Source organism: Syngnathoides biaculeatus, chromosome 4 (assembly GCF_019802595.1).
Source record: "Syngnathoides biaculeatus isolate LvHL_M chromosome 4, ASM1980259v1, whole genome shotgun sequence".
NCBI lineage: Eukaryota > Metazoa > Chordata > Actinopteri > Syngnathiformes > Syngnathidae > Syngnathoides > Syngnathoides biaculeatus.
Window position 1 is genome coordinate 17,752,493 of NC_084643.1, and position 19,730 is coordinate 17,772,222.

Below are 19,730 nucleotides of genomic sequence, written 5' to 3' on the forward strand. Positions count from 1 at the left end.
GCGGCTATGCACCACAGGTAGGATGTGACCTAGAGTTGAAAGAGAAATTCTGGAAGGAACTAGATGAAGTAGTCTTAAGAATCCCAGAGAGAGAGAGAGTTGTGATTGGTACAGATTGTAATGGACATATTGGGAAAGGAAACAGGGGCGATGAAGAAGTGATGCGTAAGTACGGCATCCAGCAAAGGAACTTTGAGGGACAGATGGTGGTGGACTTTGCAAAAAGGACGGAGATGGCTGTAGTGAACACTTATTTCCAGAAGAGGGAGGAACATATAGTGACCTACAAGAGCGGAGGTAGAAGCACGCAGGTGGATTATATTTTGAGCAGACATTGTAATCTGAAGGAGATTACTGACTGTAAGGTAGTGGTAGGAGAGAGTGTAGCTCGACAGCATTGGATGGTGGTGTGTAGGAGGACTGGTGGTGGGTAGGAAGATTAAGAAGACAAAGGTAGAGCAGAGGACAATGTAGTGGAAGCTGAGAAAGGAAGAATCTTGTGCGGCCTTTCGGAAAGAGATGAGACAGGCTCTCGATGGACAGCAGAAGCTCCAGGAAGACTGGATTCCGACAGCCAAGGTAATCAGAGAGACAGGCAGGAGAGTACTTGGTGTGTCTTCTGGTAGGAAAGGCGAGAAGGAGACTTGGTGGTGGAACGATAAAATACAGGAAGTCATACAAGGAAAGAGGCTAGCGCAGAAGACATGGGACACCGAGAGGTCTGAGGAGAGCCAAAAGGAATGCATTAATATGCGATGTAGGGCAAAGGTAGAGGTGGCAAAGGCTAAACAAGAGGCATATGAAGACATGTACACCAGGTTGGACATGAAAGAAGAAGAAAAGGATCTCTACAGGTTGGCCAGACAGAGGGATAGAGATGGGAAGGATGTGCAGCAGGTAAGGGTGATTAAGGATAGAGAAGGAAATGTGTTGACTGGTGCCAGTAGTGTGCTAAATAGATGGAAAGAATACTTTGAAAAGTTGATGAATGAAATAATGAGAAAGAAGGAAGAGTTGAAGAGGCAAGTGTGAAGGACCAGGAAGTGGCAATGATTATTAAAGGGGAAATCAGAAAGGCACTGCAAAGGATGAAAAATGGAAAGGCAGTTGGTCCTGATGACATACCGGTAGAGGTATGGAAGCAATTTGGAGAGATGGCTGTGGAGTTTTTGACCAACTTATTCAACAGAATACTAGCGGGTGAAAAGATGCCTGAATAATGGAGGAAAAGTGTTGTACTTCCCATTTTTAAGAACAAAGGCGATGTTCAGAGGTGTGGGAATTATAGAGGAATAAAGTTGGTGAGCCACACAATGAAGTTATGGGAAAGAGTAGAGGAGGCTAGACTCAGGACAGAAGCAAGTATCTGTGAGCAACAGGATGGTTTCATGCTTAGAAAAAGTACCACAAATGCATTATTTGCCTTGAGGATACTAGTGGAAAAGTACAGAGAAGGTCAGAAGGAGCTACATTCTGTCTTTGTGGATCTAGAAAATGCCTATGACAGAGTCCCAAAGAGGAACCGTGGTATTGCATGCGTAAGTCTGGTGTGGCAGAGAAGAATGTTAAAATAGTACAGGACATGTATGATGGCAGGAGAACAATGGTGAGGTGTGCCATAGGTGTGACAGAAGAATTTAAGGTGGAGGTGGGACTGCATCAGGAATCAGCTCTGAGCCCCTTCCTGTTTGCAGTGGTAATGGATAGGCTGACAGATGAGGTTAGACTGGAATCCTCTTGGACCATGATGTTCGCAGATGATATTGTGATATGCAGTGAAAGCAGGGAGCATGGAGAGGAACATTTAGAAAGATGGAGACATGCACTGGAAAGGAGAGGAATAAAGATTAGCCCAAGTACAACGGGATATATGTTTGTGAATGAGAGGGTTGGAGGGGGAAGAGTGAGGCTACAGGGAGAAGAGATAGCGAGGGTGGAGGACTTCAAATACTTGGGGTCAACAATCCAGAGCAATGGTGAGTGTGGTAAAGAAGTGAAGAAATGGGTCCAAGGAGGTTGGAACAGCTGGCGGAAGGTGTCTGGTGTGTTATGTGACAGAAGAGTCTCTGCTAGGATGAAGGGCAAAGTTTACAAAACAATGGTGAGGCTGGCCATGATGTATGGATTAGAGATGGTGGCACTAAAGAAAGAACAGGAAGCAGAACTGGAGGTAGCAGAAATGAAGATGTTGAGGTTCTCACTCGGAGTAAGCAGGTTGGATAGGAAAATAAATGAGCTCATTAGAGGAAGAGCCAAAGTTCGATGTTTGGGAGACAAGATTCGAGAGAGCAGACTTCGATGGTTTGGACATGTTCAGAGGCAAGAGAGTGAGTATATTGGTGGAAGGGTGCTGAGGATAGAGCTGCCAGGCAAAAGAACGAGAGGAAGATCAAAGAGAAGGTTTATGGATGTGGTGAGGAAGACATGAGGACAGTTGGGGTTAGAGAGGAAGATGCAGGAGATAGGCTAAGATGGAAAAAGATGACACGCTGTGGCAACCCCTAACGGGACAAGCCGAAAGGAAAAGAAGAAGAAGGAGTGTGGAGCATTATTTAGACGATATGCGCATCACTTCACCACTAACACAAGACTCCATTCCAGACACAGACAAATGGGTAGACGATGTGGACGAGGGGCCCGATGAAATATTCTACATGACTGGCCCATAATTGTTCGAGTTCCTAACCCTTTTACAAGTCTTGTGTATGTCGCGTACTCAGGAGGACCCATGCCGGGCGAAGTAAATATCATGGATGTTATTGAAATTAATCTAGAGCTATGTGTTATGTGTGTCTATATTGTCATTGTAGTTCTTCATTCTTTATTGTTCTCTTCATTTTCCTTTCTTATGTACTTTATTACTTACGTACTTTATTAAGTTATTATGACGCGGATCTTTTGTTACATTTTCGGTACGTCATCGGACACGGATGTCTGGAATGTTTGGGAGGATGGTTGTCGATGGGAGCTTCTTATTACCAGTGCTACCTTTGGACAAGTACAAGGACGCCACACTGTCTTCTGCCGTTCGTTCGTTCGTTTCGACATTTCCGGAACATTCGCCAACTTGGAACATTTGCTGGAGATCACATTTGCCTATTTGGAACATTCGTGCGACTTTGTTGACCATACGTCATTTGGCTAGTTAGCTCATGTTACATGCTACTAAACGGTCGTTGTACTTCTATTTTGTTATTGTTTTTTGTTTTATGTGTGTGATTTGATTGTCTTAAACGCAATAGAGGGGCTTGGTTATATTTTACTGGTTTGAACAAGGGTATTTATTCTAAATTCATACATGACGTATGCTATAAACTGTGAGACAAATTAATCCCCCCCGGCAACTTTTGGAATGTGTGAAGGCTGAATCCATCCTCCCGAGTATTCGAGCAAAATCATGCAACACAATGAGCCGGCATTATGGTGAACACACAGAAAAAACTTTATCTCCTGTACAAGAGGTAAATACATTCGACTGAAGGGTAGCATGGCATTAAGCTTTCACATGCAAAAATAATTGTATATATATATATATATATATATATATATATATATATATATATACATACAAGTCTTTGGTGTACTTGAGAACCAGGCTCTTAAAGCACTTCATGATGACAGATGTGAGGGAAATAGGGTGATATGATGAAGGCTGGTTAAGGGTTCCTTTTTGTGGATGGGAATGATTATTAAGGATTTCATGCAAGTGGGGATGACTGCTTGGACCACTGAGAGGTTGAAGATGTGGGAGAGCTGGTGAGCACATGCTCTGAGCACCTTGCCTGGTACTCTTTCTGGGCAAGTAGCCTTCCTGGGTTTCACAGCCAAGATCACACACTTCACATCACACTCCTGTCCAGTCAATGAAGAGTTACTGAAGCCTGGTGAGTGCTGGAGCAGCTGAGTGTCACTGAGGTGATTCAAGTGAGCGAAGAAGCTGTTGAGCTCCTTTGGAAAAGACTCACCTGTGTCACCTGATGTCACATCACAGACTCTGAAGTTTTTGAGCCTCTGTAGCAGGGTCAGGACATACCTCCTGATGTCATCTTGGAGAAACGGTCCACTACAGACAGCACAACTGTGTTCCCTTGGGAGGGCGGCAGGCCGGCAACAAAGTCCAGCGCAATGTGTGACCACGGGCGGAAGGGAATGGACAGCGGACGCAACTCGCCTACCGGTCGTAAGCGAGACGACTTATTGGCCGCACATACCGGACAGGCATTGACGAAGTCCCTCACCTCTTTGCCCAGGGTAGGCCACCAGAACCTCTGTTCGACCACCGAGCGGGTCTTAGCCATACCCGGATGGCAGACCGTCTTGTTGGTATGAGCCCAGTTGACAACTTCTCCCCGCAGAGCCTGAATAACGAAAAGGCGGTCGGACGGACCATCTGCGGGCAGCGGAACCTCTCCCAGGGCCTCCTTTACCCGCGACTCGACCGCCCAAGTGAAGCCGGACATGAAGCACGCCTCTGCCAGGATAGTAGCGGCTCCTGAATCCGTGCGCCCTCCCTCGTGGATCCGCGAGAGTGCATCCGGCTTGCCGTTCTTGGAGCCTGGGCGGAAGGACAGAGTAAAGCGGAAGCGGGGGAAAAACAGGGCCCACCTGGCCTGGCGGGCATTCAACCTCTTTGCAGACTTCAGGTATTCAAGGTTCTTATGGTCCGTGAAGACAACGAACGGTACTTGCGAGCCCTCCAGCCAGTGCCGCTACTCCCCCAACGCGCTCTTGACCGCCAGCAGTTCCCGATCTCCCACGTCATAGTTCCTCTCTGCCGGGGTCAGCTTCCTAGACAGGAACGCGCACGGGTGGATCAGTCTGTCCCTGGGACTCCTCTGAGACAAGACGGCTCCGATTCCCGAATTAGATGCATCCATGGGAGATTCGGGTGCTCTGATGGTGACAAAGGATCCTGAGTTTGTCATGGAAGCGGCTATTGAAGTTCAACAGTTGAAGAAAATCTTGAAGAAAGTTGAAGAAAATCAAAGAGACATTCAAGTCATTAAAGCAAAATTGTGTACGAAGAAGAGGAAAGAAAGGAACGGACTGACACTTGTAGTCCTGTATGCGGTAAAGAGAATAATCCAAAATCCTTGATTTAGACTCACCTCATCCCAACTCAGGAACAGCAAATTGTGCAAATTGGGACAACCTGGTGCAGACATTACAAGAATCGTTAGCTCTTACCTGTCTTCCAACTCCTGAAACTACTGCATTCTGTATTCTCCTTTGAAATATACAGAATTGACGACAATCTTGAAAGCACTTATAGCGAGGCGATGCCCAGATCCTGCAGACAGGCTGTTCTAGTAAAAAATACATGGCAAGCGAGGCAAAATCTTCTCTGGAAGGCATTTTTCATAGAAAGAATGAAGAGGCCTGTCAACAAGCATGATCGTCTGAATGCCATCTATAGTCATTATTATATTATAAAGATTATTATAAAGAGGCACGCATAACATGCAATGCAGTGTCTTTCTTGTATGTGTTTAAACAATCTACAGAGACAGTAGTGAAAGACATAAAGCAACCAAAAGCAAACAGATATGCTACGAATGTAAAGACCACAGTTTCACCAAGCTCCACTGCTGAGAATAACCTTAATGAAACCAATATAAGATATACTGAAAAACAAACAAATGGAGCACACCATCACACTGCTCTAACACAGGCACTTGTATTTGGTGTGTGGAAAAAAGATGTCTCTATACGGAGATGCAAGAGGCTAATGGAAATGTTGTCAAACAACAAGAAAAAGGGTTACATGAAAATAAGGTGGAGGACTGTAACGACTAAGGACTGTAAGAAGGACTATAGAAATAGAACTCACAACATAATGAAGCATCCTCTCACTTGTAGCCTCTTTATACAATCCTCTAGGATTTGTAGCCCTATTCGTTCTTGAAGGAAAGAGGGTCTTACAAGAAATTTGCCAGAGAGGTATGGGGTGGGATGGCCCGCTCCCAGTGGGTTAAAGTTAAGATGGGAGACTTGGATGAAGGATTTGGATTCCAAGGTGTATCTCACCAGGCAGAAGTGGTGAAGCGCTACAGTCGAACAGCACCACTTCTCTGATGCCTGCAGCCAAGGACATGGCCAGTGTTCCTATTTCAGATTAGTGATTGAAGAAAACATTATTGGTCATGGCCAAAAGCCAGGGTGACTCCAACCAAAATTGTCTCTGTTCCAAGACTGTGGCTAAGTGATACAGTAACATCATGACGAAGCTTCTCAAGGAGGTGCTAGATCACAAGATAGATAAAGAATACTTTTGGACAGACTCTCAAACGGTTCTGGGTTACATTCATAATGAAGCCAGACGTTTCCATGTCTTTGTCGCAAATCGACTCAAGCTAATCAGAGAAAACATAGACAAGATGGCGCCTACCAGTGACTTCGGAACGTGCTCCCTGGTACTGTTTACGTTTGTGCGTTTCTCGGTAATCTTGTGACTCAAATACACAAGTAAAGACTTGCAAACCATCAGAGAGTCTTCTCCGGACTTTTTTTCGACAACTCTCGCCAATTCGTTGAATCTTTTTCCAGAGTTACTCGTCAGCGCTCTCTACGGAGCATCGTGTTGAAGATGTCACAGAAGCTCGTGAGCCCGTACACAAGTTCAACTGGGCAAGAGGACACCGACTGGTGCTTCCGTCTATTCATTTCGCAAATCTATGCTCCCTAGCCAACAAAATGAATGAACTTCAGCTTCTGATCAATACCTGCAAAGACTTTTGACGTTCTGCTGCCCTGTGCTTTACGGAGACTTGGCTTTATGGACGCATCTGCAATGGCGCATTACACTACCCAGCTTTCATCTTTATTGGCGGACCACATCGGGGAGCTAGCATGGAAATCGAAATGTGGTGGAATATGCTTTTATATCAGTGAGAAATGGTGCATGGACGTTACACAGCTCAGCACAAGGATCTTCAGCAAATCTCTTGAAGTGTGCAACATACCATCCTGCGTCAAACACTCCATCATCAGACCAGTCCACAAAAAAGCAGCAATCTCAGGTCTTAATGACTACAGGCCTGTTGTCTCGACATCTGTGGTCATGAAGTCCTTTGAACGCCTCATGCTGGACCACCTGAAGAGCATCACAGGTCCCCAGCTGGACCCACTGCAGTTTGCCTATCGAGGTAACAAGTCTGCGGTTGATGTCATCAACATGGATCTGCACTTCATCCTTAACATCTCGACAACAAGGGAACCTATGCAAGCACCCTGTTCATGGACTTCAGCTCTGCATTTAACACCATTATCCCTGAAGTCTTCCCCTCCAAACTTCACTTGTGTCAACCGTTGAGACCGCAAGTTCTTGGGAATTACAGTCTCACAAGGACCTGAAGTGGGAGACGAACATAAACTCCATCCTCAAAAAAGCCCGGCAAAGGATGTACTTCTTGCAGCTTTTTAAGAAGCACAGTCTGTCACAAGACCTGTTGAGACAGTTCTAAACAGCGGTCATTCAATCAGTACTGTGTACCTCCATCAGAGTCTGGGGCTTTGGGGCTGCCACAAAAAAATGACAAACACCGACTGCAATTGACAATCAAAATCGCTTAACGGATTGTCGGCACCACCCTACCCTCCCTTGAGGACTTGCACGCCACTCGAACTAGATCCAGAGCAGGCAGGATCCCTTCTGACCCTCCACATCCTGGCCAACAGCTCTTCCAGCTCATTCGATCAGGTAGGCGGTACCGATCAATCCAAATCAAAACAAGCTGGCATTGAAACAGTTTTTTTCCTCTTGCAATTCATTCTTGACCAGTGAACCTACTATTTACTGCTTTGCAGCGTTGTTGGCACACACCCTCACATCCTGGTGGTCCATTCATTATTAGTATTAGTAATATATACTATAGAGTCAATAGTATAGACTATCATGGGATTCGTCACTTTAAACATCTTTCTTTGCACAATTGTTATTTCACTGGTCTATAATGGTGAACCGGTAAGGGTACTCTAAAAACTTAGCATAATGTGGGGCGTTGACGCACTCTTAACTGCTCGAAATGCATCTTGCACAACTGTGACTCATAAAGTTCCTATTACTTGAATGTCTATTGTTCTTTGTTTTTGTTTTTTCTTAGTTCTGAATGTTGTACCAATGTGGTACCAACTGCCGTTGACAAATTCCTTGTGTGTTGTTAAATACTTGGGCATTAAAGCTGATTCTGATTCTGATTTTGGAAACACTGACACAAAGCAATGGCACTAAATTGACACAGGAAACCCTGCTGTTCATGTCTTCCAAGGCCTCACACTGACTGACCTCATTGACTTGAAAAGGGTCTCTGGACCAAGGTTTTTATGGGAGAGATAAATAACCATGAAACAAGTCATGCCCGACCTGGTGGAGGGAGAGAGAGAGCTGAGGAGTACATAAGTGCTGAAAACTGAGGTTGTCAGCCAATTTGACATTCAAGAGTATCTGTCACGAGTTTCAAATTGGAACACAGCAGTCAATGTCTTTGTTCGCATCCAGCGGCTAGCCAAGAGAATCAAAACCACTGAACCTTTAAATGTGGAAAAGGCAAATAATATTAACTCTCATTAATTCTGCACAGCAGGATGCATTTCAAAATTAGTTAAACATGCTTAGCCAGAACTCAGGAAAGCTGCAGGTCACCACCGACTCTATCAGCTCAATCCATTTCTTCAAGATGGTATAATGAGAGTATGAGGACTATTGAGTAAGGCACCTGTGTCATTTGAATGGAGACATCCAGTATTACTCCCTTAAGACGGTGCTGTTACAAAACTGATCATTGGTCACAATCACAACAAAATATGGACAAAGGACAAACTCTAAATGAGCTACAAGGTAATGGGTTTTAGATTGTTGGTGGATGTAGGCTTGTGACACAATACATTAGGCAGTGCGAATGGTATAGAACGCATATGGCAGATTTATCCAATGACCGTGTTGATGCAGCCCAACCATTTGGATACTGTTGGATGGATTGTTTTGGCTCTTTCTACACCAAACAAGGTAGGAAGGAGCAAAAAATGTATGCTCTCCTCTTAATATTTTCCACAGCAGTACATATTGAAATGCTAGAAGCTATGACCACCGATGCTTTCATTAGTGCCATAAGATGTTTATCGCTCTCCATGTAGCGGTTAGACATTTTCGATTTGACCAGGGCGCTAACTTTGTGGGAGCAAGAAATGAAATGGCTATGGCTTTAAAGGAACTAAAGAAAGACAGGGTAGCCTCTTACCTGGCCAAATGTATATGCTACACCCGCTACACTTCTCTCATGACCTTCCTTCATAAATAACCTATCCCTTACTGTTGATACTACCAGTGATCCAACAAGTTTGGAGCCTCTCACCCTAATTTACTTGATCACAATGAAATCTTCAGTGCCACTTCCCCCACTGGGGAAGTTCATCAGGGAAGATGTGGATGCGGAAAAAGAATGGAGAAGGATTCAGTGTATATCTGAGCAACTCTGGTACAGAAGCCGAAAGGACTACTTTGCAAACCTTATCCTTAGTTTGCACCAAGACAAAACTTGAAAGTAGATGATCTTGTGATTGTGACAGAGAAGGGCATCCCTCACAACTAATGGAAAATTGCCAGGATTATTGAAGCACACAAAGATGGGGATGGATTAGTGCAGATAATAACCTTACAAATGGTGAAAGGAAAGTTAGGAAAAAGGGGGGATTACATCACTAAACCTTCCATTGTTCAAAGGTCCATTCAGAAACTTGTGGTCCTAAAATATTTGATTTCATGGGACATCTAAGGTAAAAGCGATCATTGTGCATATGTAATGATGGTTCTGTCACGTCCCATCGGAACGAGAGGTAGGACCCAAATGCAGGAACTCGGAAGACGCAAGGTAGTTCAAGAAGAGACATGTTTATTGTATGCAGAGGTCAGGGATCGAGCAGGCAGTCCGGTGCAGCAGCGGTAGTTGTGACGTCGGGCGAAGAGAACAGATGAGCGGACAGGCAGGAGTCGGTACACGGGGAAACAATCAACGCAGGCAGAAGTATCAAGGAGTCAGGCTTACAAGGTTGGTCGGAGAACGGACGAAGGTCGGTACACACAGGTTCAATCAGGAATACGAGAGTGCTGGAACGGGACATAAAGCTCAACAAACTGGCCGAGGACCAGTCGTCACCGGGTCCTATGTATACAGGGGATGATCAGCCCGCATGAGGCGCAGGTGTGCGCCTCCCAATTAGCGCAGCCGCGCAGGCACCCGCACAGCTCGTGCTGAAGCGGCTGGATCATGACAGGTTCATTCTGAATTGTATTTTTGGAAAGGCTAATTTCCATCCATCCATCCATTTTCTGACCTGCTTATCCTCACAAGAGTCATGGGAATGCTGGAGCCAATCTCAGCTGTCATTCGGCAGGAGGCAGGGTACACCCAGAACTGGTTGCCAGCCAATCGCAGCGCATATGGAGACAGACAACAGTCGCACTCACACTTAGGGGTAATTTAGAGTCTCCAATTAAGTGCATGTTTTGGGGATGTGGGATGAAACCGAAGTGCGCTGAGAAAACCCACGCAAGCACGGGGGGAGCAGGCAAACTCCACACAGGTGGGGCTGGGATTTTAACCCCAATCCTGAGAAATGTGAGTCCAATGCTCTACAACTGCACAGCGTCGCTGTCCATCAGTGACTTATTTTATTTATTTTGCAAATCTCAAATCACTATTCGCTTCCTTTTCAGGTGACGTGTGCGGATGGGGCGGCACGGTGTATCACCTGTGAAGCATAGGTCTCACAGTTCTGAGGTCTAGGGTTCAATCCCGTCCTTGCCTGTGTGGAATTTGCATGTTCTCTCCGTCCCTGCGTGCGTTATTTCCAGGCACTCCGGTTTCCTCCCACATCCCAAAAACATGCAACATTAATTGGACTCTTCAAATTGCCCTGAGGTGTGATTGTGAGTGCAACTGTTGTCTGTCTCCATGTGCCCTGCGATTGGCTGGCAACCAGTTCAGGGTGGATCCCGCCTCCTGCCCATTGACAGCTGGGATGAATATACACTCCCTTCTCAATAAATGGATGAGCTTCATCTCATGATAAACACCAGCAAAGACTTTGGACTTTCCACCACCCTGTGCTTCACTCAGACGCAGTGGTGCGAATGCATTCACAATGGAGCTGTTATGCTCCCTGGCCTTGAACTTCACCGGGCGGACTGCGTCACAGAGTTGTCGGGGGGGGAACGGTCTGATATGCTTCTATATCAATGAAAAATTGTGCACGGATGTCACACAACTCAGCAAACACTGCAGCCCACTTTTAGAGTCACTGTTCTTGAACTGTAAGCCACTCTACTCACCTTGTGTGTTTGCCTTTTTCATCATTGTTAGTGTCTATATTCCACCTCGAGATAGTTTGAATGCAGAACTCCCAACGGTCACCTAACAATAAATGAAATTGAGGAAAAAACAGAGACTCACCCTTCATTATTGTCGGAGACTTTAACAAGGCTAAAATCAACCATGAACTCCCTAAATACAAACAGCATATAGACTGTCTGACCAGTTAAAATAAGAGATTAGACCACTGTAATACCACAGTAAAAAAAAAAAAACACGAAAAAAAACAATGCATAATGTGCCATTCCTCATGCTTCTCTAGGCTCCTCTGACCACTGCTTAATCTACTTAGTACTGATAAACAAGCAAGTACTTAAAAATAAAAATTAAAAAACCTTCAGTAAAATCATCGAAAAAGTGGACCAACTAGGGAAGAATTGATCTCCAAAGCTGTTTTGACTGCAGACTGGAGTGTCCAGCTATCAGCATGGACTAATATTTGGATGCTATCCCATCACATGTAGTTTCTATGAGGAGGTGTGTGTACCAACAAAACATTTTTGCACTTTTGATAGCAATAAGTCATGATTTACTGCTAAACTTAAGCAACTTCATCAAACCAAAGAGGTTGCATATCGTAGCAGCCATAGGCCCATGTACAATTACAGTAGAAACCAGCTGACAAATAAATTAACACGTTACACCACTCACTACAGACGCCTCAGGTGGTTTGGGGAAAACGTTAGTATATTGCCTTCACAGCAGGAAAACTAGAAAACAACAGCTTGCAGGCGATGTTCCCTCTTAGCTGTGCAACTGCACATTTGCGCATTTTAGCCACTCTCAGCGCACAGGAAAACAGATCCAGCGCAGTGAACTACAGGCATTTTAAAAAATGTTTTTTAAACACGGCAACACACTGCCTTTCACATAGAGCTGCTGCTCAGCCACACTGGGGCATTCACAAAGATCTGCTGCTCAGCCACACTGGGCCACACACTCTACTTAATAGTTTACAGTAGACCGCACCCCTCCATTTTAAAGGGGTACACTCACAATTACAAACACCGAGGTATGTGAATAATAGAAGAAAAAGTGGTGAAAGTGGGTGAGTTTTTCTTTCTTTTTTTTTTTTTTTTAGTAAAAAAACGTCTGGTCTGAAGCCAAAGTAGAAAGTACAGGATGACATGGTGTATAATGTTAAAATTCCACCTTGGCACAGCCTGATTGAGGATGAAAGCAGAGACGGACGATACATTGCCCAAAAATCAAATTCTGTATTTTAAATATAGGAGGCAACATAACATTAACCCTAAAGCTGTTTGGGAGCATCATTCAGCTGTCAACAAGCATTGCAAAAGATATTCTGCAAGCAATAATAAAATTTTACACCAAGAAAAACAGAAAGGGATATCATTGTTGTTAAAAAAAAAAATACTACTAATAAAACCAAGTTGGAAGCGAGATTTAAGATTTATAGTTAATAGTTGGCTTGGTAAGTACAGTGAAGAAAATGAGTATTTGAACACCCTGCTATATTGCAACTTCTCCCACTTAGAAATCATGGAGGGGTCTGAAATTTTCATCAAAGGTGCATGTCCACTGTGAGAGAGATAATCAAAAAAGAAAAATCCAGAAATCACAATGTATGATTTTTTAACTATTTATTTGTGTGATACAGCTGCAAAAAAGTATTTGAACACCTGTTTATCAGCTAGAGTTCTGACCCTCAAAGACCTGTTAGTCTGCCTTTAAAAGTCCATTTTTCACTCCATGTATTATCCCTAATCAGATACACCTGTGTGAGGTCTTTAGCTGCATAGAGACACCTGTCCACCCCATACAATCAGTAAGACTCGAACTTGTAGCATGGCCAAGAAGACCAAAGAGCTGTCCAAAGACACCAGAGACAAAATTTTACAACTCCACACGGCTGGAAAGCGTTACGGAGAAATTGCCAAGCAGCTTGGTGAAAAAAGGTCCACTGTTGGATAAATCATGAGAAAATGGAAGAAGCTTAACATAATGGTCAATCTCAATCGGAGTGGAGCCCCATGCAAGATATCACCTCGTGGGGTCTCAATGATCCCTGGAAAGGTGAGGAATCAGCCCAGGACTACACAACAGGACTTGGTCAATGACCTGAAAAGAGCTGGGACTACTGTTTCCAAGGTGACTGTTGGTAATACACTAAGACGTCATGGTCTGAAATCATGCATGGCACGAAAGGTTCCCCTGATTAAACCGGCACATGTCAAGGCCCATCTTAAGTTTGCCAATGACCATTTGGATGATACAGAGCAGTCATGGGAGAACTTTTATGATCAGATGAGACCAAAATGGAACTTTTTGGTCATAATTCCTCTAACCGTGTTTGGAGGAAGATGAATGATGAGTTCCTTCCCAAGAACAGGCTCTGACTTTTATTCTTCGAAGCAGAAGACAGGCAGCATACAATCCACCACCAACTACTGGCAGGTGAAACACGGAAACCTATTCCCATCTCTCTCACACAGAAAACAGTTAGAAAGAATAATAATGATTAAAAGAAAAAAAGTGTATTCCAACAGGTGCAACAAAACAACTTCCTTACAGGTGCCACAATTACAAAGAGGAATTATACAGTAATGCTGGGAAAACTGTTTAGTGCTAACTACTCCGAGTCAGTCTGGCATGCATTAAAATCGCTAACCAATAACAAGTGACAGTCTCGACAAGACAAGAAGACAAAGAAGAGGAGGAAAGCGGATTCGTCAACAGAAGAAAAGGAATGCACAGAGGCTACAACTGAGTGTCGGGACTTTGAATGTTGGGACTATGACAGGAAAAGCTGAGGAGTTGGTTGACATGATGATTAGGAAAAAGGTTGATATCATGTGCATCCAAGAGAGCAGGTGGAAAGGTAGTAAGTCTAGATATTCAGGAGCAGGGTGTAAATTATTTTACCATGGAGTAGATGGGAAGCGAAATAAAGTAGGGGTTATTTTAAAGAAAAAGCTGGCTAAGAATGTTTTGGAGGTGAAAACAATAGCAGATCGAAATTTATGTTATGTATAATATGATTAGCGGCTATGCCCCACAGGTAGGATGTGACCTAGAGTTGAAAGAGAAATTCTGGAAGGAACTAGACGAAGAAGTCCTGAGCATCCCAGACAGAGAGAGAGTTGCGATAGGTGCAGATTGTAATGGACATGTTGGTGAAGGAAACAGGGGCAACGAAGAAGTGATGGGTAAGCATGCCATCCAGGAAAGGAACTCTGTGGGACAGATGGTGGTGGACTTTGACTGTAATGTGCTAAACAGATGGAAAGAATACTTTGAGAAGTTGATGAATGAAGAAAATGAGAGAGAAGGAAGACTAGAAGAGGCAAGTGTGAAGGACCGGGAAGTGGGAATGATTAGTAAGGGGGCAGTTAGTACTAAAGAGGATGAAAAATAGAAAGGCAGTTGGTCCTGATGACATACTGGTGGAAGTATGGAAGCAATTTGGAGAGGTGGCTGTGGAGTTTTTGACCAACCTATTCAACAGAATACTGGCGGGCGAGAAGATTCCTGAAGAATGGAGGAAAAGTGTGCTCTTTCCCATTTTTAAGAACAAAGGCGATGTTCAGAGGTGTGGGAATTATAGAGGAATAAAGTTGGTGAGTCACACAATGAAGTTAGGGGAAAGAGTAGTGGAGGCTAGACTCAAGAGAGAAGAAAGCGTCTGCGAGCAACAGTAGGGTTTCATGCCTAGAAGGAGTACCAAAGATGCATTATTTGCCTTGAGGATGCTCGTGGAAAAGTACAGAGAAGGTCAGAAGGAGCTACATTGTGTCTTTGTGGATCTAGAGAAAGACTACAGTACGAAGAGAGGAAATGTGGTACTGCATGCATAAGGTTGGTGTGGCGGAGAAATATATTAGAATAGTACAGGACATGTATGACGGCAGCAGAATAATGGTGAGGTATGCCATATGTATGACAGAAGAATTTAAGGTGGAGGTGGGACTGCATCAAGGATCAGCTCTGATCTCTTTCCTGTTTGGGGTATTAATGGATAGGCTGACAGATGAAGTTAGACTGGAATCCCCTTGGACTATGATGTTCGCAGATGATATTGTGATATGCAGTGAAAGCAGGGATCAGGATTGGAGGAACAATTAGAAAGATGGAGGCATGCACTGGAAAGGAGAGGAATGAAGATTAGCTAAAGTAAGATAGAGTATATGTGCGTGAATGAGAGGAGTGGAGGGGGACGAGTGAAGCTCCAGGGAGAAGAGTTAGCAAGGGTGGACGACTCCAAATACTTGGGGTCAACAATCCAGAGCAATGGTGAGTGTGGTAAGGAAGTGAAGAAATGGGTCCAACCAGGTTGGAACAGCTGGCAGAATGTGTCAGGTGTGTTATGTGCATTAATTGGGCACTCTAAATTGCTTCTAGGTGTGATTGTGGGTGCGACTGTTGTCTGTCTCCATGTGGCCTGCTGGCAATTATTTCAGGGTGTGCCCTGCCCTTTCCCCAATGACAGCTGGGATAGCCTCCAGCACTCCCGTGACCTTCATGAGGATAAGCAGCTAAGAAAATAGATGGATGGATATTGCTCTTTTAGCCCTTCAATCTGGTTTAATTGTTAGAGGGCTCTGCGTGTTTTTGCACAGTTGTCAAAAAAGAATACAGTCATTGTCAGATTACTGGCAACCTTATAGTGTGCTGTGACTGTTCTCGCAATGTCATTATTTATCAAAAGTATGCTCTGTCAAGTCTGTTGTCGAAAGAGAGCAGCTCCGACTACCGGAGACAAATTCCATGTGTTTTTGACATAATTGGCAAAGTAAAGATGATTCTGATTCTAATTTGGGTAAGACCATCCCCTTCCCTTTGATTGGTTGCCCAAGTGTAGTAGACCCACTTGTGAGAGCACACGTGTTTATGTTGACAGCGCTGGTTCGGCGCAGAAAGGGAAGTCTTGACACCTTTTGCACAATGGTCATTGCACTTGACAATTGCTCTAAATGCAAGAGGTGTCTGCGACCTTTTTACAACTATCGAAAAAACTTCCATCACTGCCAGATTACTAGAAACCTTTATTGCGCCATGACTGTTACTGCAATGTCTTTATTTCTCAATTGACTGCCTGTGTATTGTTATCATGTATATCCCACTTGAGCATCTCCAACTACCGGAGACAAATTCCTTGTATGTTTCCGACATTCTTGGCAAATAAAGATTATTCTGATTCTTATTTCATGCTTTCATCACCAACAGTGATGCAATAATGCCTTTTTTGCAGGCACACACGCACATGCATACGCAGACACGCACGCACATATACACACACACACTCACACACACACACACACACACACACACACACACACACACACTCACACCCGCACACTTCCCACTTAATGTGTTACTCATGCTAAAAGTGCCACTGACACCTAAAATATAAAAGTTGGTATGTTGTTAACTAAAAAAAAACACCCCATGTCAGAATGGTGCAGTAGATTTTTTCATCTCCCGCCATGAAAAGTCTCTTGAGGATTTTATGTTGAAGAAGAACCAGGAAGTGACATTTTTTGCAGATGCCTATAGTGGCGGGATCGTGTGTTTGTATCTATTGTACTGGTGAGAAAATAGCTGTTTTTTCTGCGTGTTAGCCAAAATGCCAGCTCGTTGTATTGCTGGATTTTGCTCGAAGACTCGGGAGGATGGATTCACTCTTCACACGTTTCCAAAAGACCTGATTTTTCAGGAAAATGGATTGTACAGGTGGAAAGGACAGGTAGGTGTGTATAGAGCTACTTAAAAAAAGGTAGTTGGGGGACTTATTTGTCTCACAGTTTATAGCATATGTTACGTGATAATTTAGAATAAATCCCCTTGGTCAAACCAGAAAAATATAACAAAGCATTTATATTGCGTTTAAGACAATTTAATCACACACAATACCAACACAAGACAAAACAATCAAATAGAAGTACAAAGACAGTGTAGTTGAATGTAACACGAGCTAACTACCCAAACGATGTATAGTCACCAAACAACACAAACAAATGTTATTCCCATTGAATGTTCCCGGAATGGGTGGCACGGGGACTAAGATGCAAAGCGTTGAAATCACAGTTCTGAGCTCCCGGGTTTGATCCTTGACCTTCCTGTGTGGAGTTTGCATGTTCTCCCTGTGCTTGCGTGGGTTTTCTCTGGGCACACCGATTAAATTGCCCCTACATGTGATTGTAAGTGTGGCTGTTTCTCTCCATGTGCCCTGCGATTGGCTGGCACGTTGACAGCTGGGATTGGCTGCAGCACTCCTCACGACCCTTGTGAGCATAGACAGTTAAGAAAATAGATGGATGGATGCTCCAAGAATGCAGTGTGGTGTCTGTGTGGTTGTCCGAAAGCAGCAGTATTGATAAAAAGCTCCGTCCGTGTCCGACATCGTAATCCTTCTCTCAGAACGTAACAAAAGACCCGCATCATAATAACTGAATAAAGTCCATAAGTCTGGGGTGCTACCAATAGCTGCTGTTAGCCGCCGTTGTGGTGGGTTTTCAGGGAGGTCGGTGACCGCATGCGAGGAGGAGAAAAGAGCTCTCTGTAAGCCACCCGGGTCTGGGCACCCCTGACGTACTTACATCGCCTGGCAAGACTTGTAAAAGGGTTAGGAAATGGAACAATTATCAGCCAGTCATGTAGAATGTTTCAATGGGTCATTCGTCCGCCTTGTCTATCTGTCCGGGAGTCTTTTGTTAGTGGAGAATTAATCTGCATATCGTCTAAATATGGCTAAAATGGCCCCAACCACTTCACTCGCTACTGAGAGGTTTTCTTCCTCAAAAAGAGCTTCAGTCTCAGAAGGGGCGACAGAAAAATCCGAAACTCGCTCTCATTCATCTGCCATTGCAAACGGCACAGCGTGTTTTCAATGCTGGGGCTCCACTGTGATGTCTGGACATGGCATCGCAGACAAATATGGATGCCAATGGGATGTCAAGTCTAACTTTTACTACTTTGCGCTTTAATAAAATGCTCCCAGCTCACTATTTCCTACTCATCTCATCATCAAAGTGATTCATATTATATGTAGTTTTGACAACAATACCTATTTTAAAATGTATATCCACTGACACCTAGCACATGAAATTTAGTATGTTGTTAACCAAAGAAAATGAGCAGCAATGGAATCATCTGTTTGTTCACAGCATGTAAGAATGCTGCTGTATATCGATTTTTTTAATCTCACGCCATGAAAAATCTGTTGACTATCTTGGGTTGAAGAAGAAGCCGGAAGTGACATATTTTGCAGACACCAGAGCTGCGGACTCGAGTGTATTTACCTCTTGTACAGGCGAGAAATTAGCTCTTTTTTCTGCGTTTTAGCCAAAATGACAGTTCGTTGTGCTCGAATACTCGGGAGGATGGATTCACTTGTTTCCAAAAGACCCGATTCGTTGTGAAAAATTGATTGCGCAGGTGAAAGGACAAGAGCTTTGTGGTTCCAAATGACAGGTAGATGTGGATAGAGCTATTAAAAAAATAATAGTTGGGGGGACTAATTTGTCTCAGTTTATAGCATATGTTACGTGTGAATTTAGAATAAATCCCCTAGTCAAACCAGCAAAATATATCAAAGCACTTGTATTGCATGTAAAGAAGGACTTTGTCAAAAAAAATCGGAATGGGAGCACACATTAAAAGTTAGGAGATGAGGGTTCAGTGTTTCTTTTAATTGTTGATTTAAATGTTTTCTTTTAATGCCAAAAACTAGAAACATCTCTAGATTAGAAACTATTATCAAAATTCCTCTCTCGCTCAGACATTCCAATGACCCCGGCTGGAAAACTGAGAGCCAATCAGGGTTTGCCACGTCTACAGTGCTTTCTGTTTTGACCCCATTGCTGGCGTGTCCGGTCGCACCGGGGGTGGAGATGAGAAAGGAGCTCTCCTCCCTACCGGCCACCGGAGTCTGGGCACCCCTTACATAAGTAATCAAGTACATAATAAAGAGAAGAATAAAGAATGAATAACCACAATAACAACATAGACACACATACCCATAGCGCTAGATTAATTTCGATAACATCCATGATATTTACTTCGTCCGGCATGGGTCCTCCAGAGTACGCTAGATACACAAGACTTGCAATTATGGGCCAGTCATTTAGAATATTTCATCGGGGCCCCTCGCGTCCTTTCGTCTGTGTCTGTCAGGGAGTCTGTTGTTAGTGGAGAAGTGATCAGCATATAGTCTAAATATGCCTCAAAACAATATGGTAAATTGCCCCTGGTCGCTTCACTCGGGAGATGTTTTCTTCATCGAAAATAGCTTCAGCCGCAGAAGGGGCGTAAGAAAAATCCAAAAATCGCTCTCGCTCGTCTGCCATTGTGCAGCGTGTCTTCAATGCTAGCCATCCACTGTGATGTCAGGACATGACGTCA